Source organism: Lycium ferocissimum, chromosome 4 (assembly GCF_029784015.1).
Source record: "Lycium ferocissimum isolate CSIRO_LF1 chromosome 4, AGI_CSIRO_Lferr_CH_V1, whole genome shotgun sequence".
Lineage (NCBI taxonomy): Eukaryota > Viridiplantae > Streptophyta > Magnoliopsida > Solanales > Solanaceae > Lycium > Lycium ferocissimum.
In genome coordinates this window covers 51,018,250-51,025,419 of record NC_081345.1, presented here as the reverse complement: position 1 = coordinate 51,025,419, position 7,170 = coordinate 51,018,250, and positions in this window count along the sequence as shown.

Here is a 7,170-nt window from a genome sequence, read left to right as displayed (position 1 = left end):
TGTGAAAATTTATTTTGAGAAAGTGATAACATTTAAGATTCTCCATAGGCTGAGAATCCATTTGTGACTATCGTTAATGCATAAGACTTTCTATCGATGTGTATTATTGTTTGATTAATGTCTATAACTAATGTTAGATTGATTGCTTGTTTATTGATGGTGATTTAAATTCCGAGGATTGTTATGGTGCCTCAGGCTGTATAATAATCTTTAATTTGAATCCCTTGTGACTAGATCGTTGAAATAACATCTGAATAAATACTTTTATTATAAGAAATTTCCAAATCTGGTCTAGACTCATACAAGAGCTTCTAAGAAGTTTACAATTTGAATAGATAACGGACTCAAACTGATACGACTTCGTTTAAGGATAGAGAACAACGAAATCTAAGGAGAGACTCGGGTTGCAATAGCTCACCCAAACGTCTTTGACGAATGCCTCGAAACGGTCGTGAGACTCCGAACATCACCTCGAAAATAACTCTACACTCCGAAGGAGTGTAGCAAGAGTAGTATGAGCACAACACAAGGCTCGTAGGTATCATAGGCCGACAATGGTTAGTTCACGCATATAAACAAGAAGCAACTAACAAGTAAGCAGATAAGTAATCAAACACGGTCACACTAACCCATAACATGAGAAAGTCTTGCATTAACGATAGTCACAAGGGATCTCAATATCTCAGATTATAAGCCTAGGGAGAATTCTATAAACCTCGATTCCATCCAGCCTTTAAAATAAATACTCACAAACAACAACTCAGTAATTCACAAATCAAGAATCAATCGGAGAATGTGCCATGCAATGACATGAATGACCATTCAAATGGAGTGCTATGCAATGCAATGTCGTGCTATGTAAATGTTATGCAATGCAGTAGTCACCTCTCACACTCCACTCCCGTACACACATGCTATGGCAATGCCTCATAGTCATGACCCATGGGGGACCCGCGAAGTCCATGTACCACTCGTGCTCTCCGGCGAAACCTCGGAGGCTATCAATCACTCTCAATCTCCGCAGAAACCTCGGAGTCTCTCTGTCACTCTCAATCTCCGGCAAAACCTCGAGTCTCTCTGTCACTCTCAATCTCCGGCAAAAACCTCGAGTCTCTCTCGTCACTCTCAATCTCCGGCACTCTCAATCACTCTCCTCACCATTATAACAACATAAGAGTAATATGAAAGCATGTCATGCATGATATCTGTCTCAACTATATCACCAATATGCAATAAACAAGTACAAGTCATATTATTGCCCACGGCTCAATCATCAATATTACCCTTCCCTTTCATAAGGTGAGGGAGCTAGTATGTGATAAAGATACAACTAGGTGATAATTACATCACATAGCACATAGAATATGGGATGCATGCCTCGCATGGAATCAACCTCAATAATCACCGCAATCATAGGTTCCATAGATTCATACTAGGAATTGCAATTCAATATTCAATTCTCGGTAATAACCTTCCTCTTCCATATGACCAAATGGGATAACAAGAGAGAGAGAATTATATCAAATACATGAAATCACAATACAATGACAGCTCACATAACAATATCGTAATAATGGCGACGAGCCCACATAACAAGATATCACAATAATGGCGACAAGCCCACATAACGGCGACACAATACCAACCTAGATGGAATTTACCTCCACACCATGCCCGAAGGCCTATCATGCTTTCCCCGTCAATCACTACTATTTACATACGTTTCGCTAACCGAGTCTAGACATAAAGTAAACCGTAACCTACCTCAATGCCGAACAGGTGTCACGAACTTTCACGCCAAAGCTTTTTCCTTCAAGTGCTTCCGATCGGACAAGGTCTTTAGTGCTTATTCGTCACACAATATGTGTACGCTTCCCAATAATACTTCAACCTATATTAAGGCGCCAACAACTATGGTTAATCTACGGGGAGATTCAAACGTATTCTAACGTTAGTAACTCCTTTCTAGATGTTTAGGCGACGTTTTCTCTTGTATCTAAACCAACCACATACAACCAATCCAACATCAATATGATGTATACTCTTATCATATAATTATTCTTTCCAACTTAATGAAAACACAAGTCCAAAACAGTCCCTAACCAGCAACACAATTAACATACTAAACCAAATAAATCTATTTCCATTCCTTCATCATAAACAATTTATCTACCAATACAATACCATAATAGTGACAACACTAATCAAACTCAACCGAAATACACAACTTCAAATCTGCCCACTAAACAATTATAACCTCAACTTTAACCATCAGATTCCTTTAATTTCATCATTTAATCCATGACAACACAACAACAATACTAATTAAAATTAATTCACCATTTTCAACTTAAAACAGTCCCCAACACGTTCCAAACAAGACCTCAACATCAACATACCATTTCTTACATCCGACTCCGCGTCTACTAATTTATGCAACTTCCAAATCATATTTAAAACATGTAGAAGAGTATTAAACCTTACCTCGAATTTAATTATAACACTTTAGAAACTTAAGTTGTTCCAAAATCTACCATGGCCGTGAGTTGCCATGGTTGTTGCCCTCTCGTTTTTCTTCCTTTAATTGAACTCGAAATTCATCCTCTTAATGTTGTAGAGGGTGGGGAAAGGAAAGGAAGCTGGTCATGAGCTTCACTTGGCTGCCATGGACATGGACGAATTTTCTCTCTCTCTTTAGAGTATGTTGGAAGATGAAAATGTGGCAATTTTGTGTGTTGCTCATCCATTTGTTGTTTCTCTTTTGTTGTGGACAGCCCTTTGTGCTCTCTCACGTGTCCACTATGGAATGGCACTAAGTCATAAAATATAAAACTGATTTTGTGTCATGGTGCTCCCCAAATGTTCCCCACTAGTCTCGGCTTCATGGCCGAGACTCACTTCCTCACTTCTCAATTTTAATTGTCTATTTTACATTGCATGTGCATTAGATGAACTAATATTTAAGTGTGTGTAATGAGTCTTCCAACATGTAATAGCATGCCTTCTTATAATAAAGAGTTGCCAATATTAAAATGTAGACCACTAGCATGCAAATCTTTGCCAATATTAAAATGTGTAATACATCTTCCACTAATATTTTTGTACTAAATAAAAATCTATAAACACCTAGTTGTTACTAAGCAATAGATCACGTTGATCCCTTTTCTCTGCAAAATATGGTACCGCATATATAACAACGTTGCCGCGTGGAAATTCATGGATTTGTCCACTAATAATCTAGTTAATCCCTTTTGTCTTTCACTATACTCCAAAATTCAACCAATTATACATATAATTAATTTTCTATATCCCAATTCGCTTAAACCGCGTGCAAACTTGTATCCAACGTAATGATGAATTATACAAAAAAGATGGATATGTTTTCATCCACTTAGTGGACTGTGGGGACCACATGCTAATTAATCTACAATGCCACCACCAACTCATACATTATTAGTCACACGTTGCTTTTCCCCTTGTGTTTTACACGTAAGTTTTATTTGGCCCACCCACTATCATAAGATGCCACTACACATTTTAATACACATAGTCTTATCCCAAAAGCTATGCCAACATATCCTATTCATGGCATTAAATACTTATATTTTAAAATTTACTCGTCAATTAAATAACCGAATCACCCGTTATCGCAGACTATAGACAGCAAGATTAGATCACGAAAAGGGTGTTTTAGGAATATTAGGCCTAACAGTGCTAAACGACCAAATGGGTCGTTACATCAGATACCAATTAAACAATCGCTCGTCCTCGAGCGACATGAGAGAATGAACGCTGACGGTAACTAAAGAATCTTTAATAGGACAATGCGGGAAACCTCTACGGAATGCATCATAAACATTTCTCTCTCGCCTTACTAGCCGGAACTCCCTCTAACTTAGATAAAAGACCTAATTTTCATATTTCCAAATTCAAATTTTCCCCCATCCTCGGTTTCCGAATATAAGCACTGCTTTTGTCAAAATGGTCTAATATTATATAACCAAACCTATGAATGTTATACTCCTTGCTTTAGCGGAGCAACCTTAAGCGATCCCAACAAACTGATCCACTCATAACTGACCTTGCTAATTCTAAGTCTTACTTACACCTCCAAATCACAATGCAGGAAGCATACCACTGAACACTCTGCAGAGCCAAGTCCGTAGGACACCATCAGATCACCCTATAACCTCTTGCGACCATAGTACCTTAAATCATTACCAACTACTAACGTAACCCATTAATTAAATCATACTTTAACTCAACGGAATCCACAAACCCACTTTTCATGGATAAATCCCAATTTCCTACTTTAGAAATCCTGGATTAAAGTTTAAACTAAGGGATTGAATCAAGGGAAAATACTTATATTACCTTACTCCATTGAAGGAACTTGGAGAACGCCTTTGAATTCTCCTAAGTCCAAGTTTCAATATTATGAGAAACCCCAAAGCAACATTAATAACAAATATGCCTAGCTGTTCCGCCTCGTTTCTCATACCAACTGATCCCAAAACTCACTTTTTATGCTTCCAACGGATTCCTTGTGAAATTTCACTCAAGTTAGGCTTTTGAATCACTAAATTTGACCTTATAATGAATGAGATATGGTGATTTCAAGTTTTGGAAAGAATGCAGATTTTTAACACGAATTTCAGTAGCAATTTCGCAAGTTTTAAGCAAAATTACACCAGAAAAACCAGCAGTGAATTCCTTTAGTAAAATTGTTATATCTCCCTCATATGATGGCGAAACGCGAGGAGACTTGTTGCTACAGGTCCGAAATTACGATACGGATCTAACGGTTCAATCGAAACACGTTTTCCCCAACATAATTAATTTATCCAAATAATTGAATTCCAAAATTTTCATAGTGAAACCTTCTCCCAAAGTGAATCAAATGATATCCTTTGACTTCAACTTTTGCAACCAGGTCAAAATAAATACTGCGAAGCTTCCAGATTGGACGTTACACCAAAAAGAGAATGGATTTTCAAAACGACCGATCGCTGCTCAAACCTGTTAATATTCTCATATTCTTTCGTCGAAGTGCCCTTGCCAAAAATCCTTAATGGAAATAATTCCCCTATTACCTTAGTTCATAAGTTTACTAACGTGATCACCGATATTTAAAAGACTTTCACCATTAGTACTAGTCACACCATCATCATTGTGTTACCGTAAATAATTCCATTGACCTATGCCTTATTCGATAGTCCTCAAAAAGTTGCTCACATATGAATAACCAACCCTTACTTAACTATACCGAACCATACACATCTAACTAACCGTGTATTTTTTTTTTTTTTTTTTTTTTTTTTTTTTTTTAGATAAAATAACTTAATGTTGTACCTATCATCACTTCTCCAGATACTCCACGTCCACCAAAGTAAGATAAGAGTTTTGTAGTATGTAATGGACCGTGGGTCCACTTAAAAATAATCTCTATCTTAAAAGACACTTATCCAATTTCATGCTTAGTCATTTTCAACAATTTCGCTGGAATATAAAGTGAAGTAATATAAAAAAGTTAGTACTAAAGGAGTGATAGCTAGTAATCCACGTCCTAGACAGTAGGGTCCACCTCCCCCTTTAATTACTTGAATATCTAATCTGCACTAAAGATGCCACCTCTTAAAATATGTATGTCTCTTGTTAATGGGCTATGGGGTCCACCCATTATTCAATAATTTACTACAATTATCCCAAAAGATATACACCAACAGATGCGTAAATAATATTAGTCATGTGTTCCTTTATTGGGGGCTGTGCCACCTTGTCCCCCACTGCACTTACTAAATAAATTCCCCACTTTAAGTAGATATGTAAATCATCTTCTCTTAGTGAATTGTGGGTTCCACCATTTGGAATGTCTTTGCAAAATAATCCTTTTAATAACATGCTCCAAACAGCCCATCACTACCACTTAATATTATAATTAGTCACCAAATGATATACTAGTCCTAATAATGCCACGGGGACAATGATGTCCACTAATATGTCCAAATACCTCTTTAATTATATCCTTACTTCTACGTGTCATTATGCACTAAGATGTGTATACGACTTATTAAATCCCTTTTTACCACTTAGTGCCACCAATTTGCTCAACTAAGGCCGATTGGCAGGCCACCATTGGTACTTATCCATGTTAATCATAACTAATGCCAAAATTAATTTCTTATCTCAATTCACTTTAATAAAAATTATTATTAATACACTTCATATACTCATTCATTCCATAATTATGTGACGTAGTACTAGTCCATAGTCCGTTTTGGTACACACAAAATAGTCCCAATCAACACCATATAGCAACACCTAATAACTAGTTTATGATTTCCGATCGTCGTCCCGCAACTTCCAGTTGGAAACATACTAACGTTGCTTATACTACTATTTCATCTTACAACTTGAGGGGAGAACTGTAACGACCCATTTGGTCGTTTAGCACTTTTAGGCATAATATTCCTAAAACACCCTTTTCGTGGTCAAATCTTGCTGTCTATAGTCTGCGATAACGGTGATTCGGTTATTTAATTGACGAGTTTTAGTCCTCATTTGACATGCGAGGACGAATGTTCTAAAGGAGGGGAGAATGTCACACTCCATAATAATCCTTGCTACTTGTATTAAAACAAGAAAGAATGAGTTAAGAAGGTTCAAGGAAAGTTAATCGAGTTAGTAAGAATATCGTTATAAATACGGTTGTCTTAAGTATCTCGAGGTGACCTGGTAACCTAAAGGATTTGAAATCGCGTTATGAGTATGTATATGAGGTAATGTGAGTGACCTTTTAAAGTATTTGAGATTATTAGTAATGATATAGAAGATGGACAAAAGATAGGAATATACTTTTTCGATTGAGTTTCGTCGAAGCTTTGTAGTTCTACTTATGGTTATTGTGATTCTACGGACCCTTCGAGACATGTATATGAATTGTTATGGATGTAAATGACTGTGTATATGTATGTATAAGAGGTTACATGAGGTTGGAAGAGGATTAGAAGTTAAACGAAATGAATCGGAACAATTTCAGTAAAATCTCGGACCCGATTTAGCCTATATTGTAGGAGGCATATCTCCTAGTATATGAGGAGTTTTAAGGTGTTTCAAAAGCCTAAAATTAAGTTCATCGAGTCTAGTTTGCAACGCAACAAACAGCTTGTC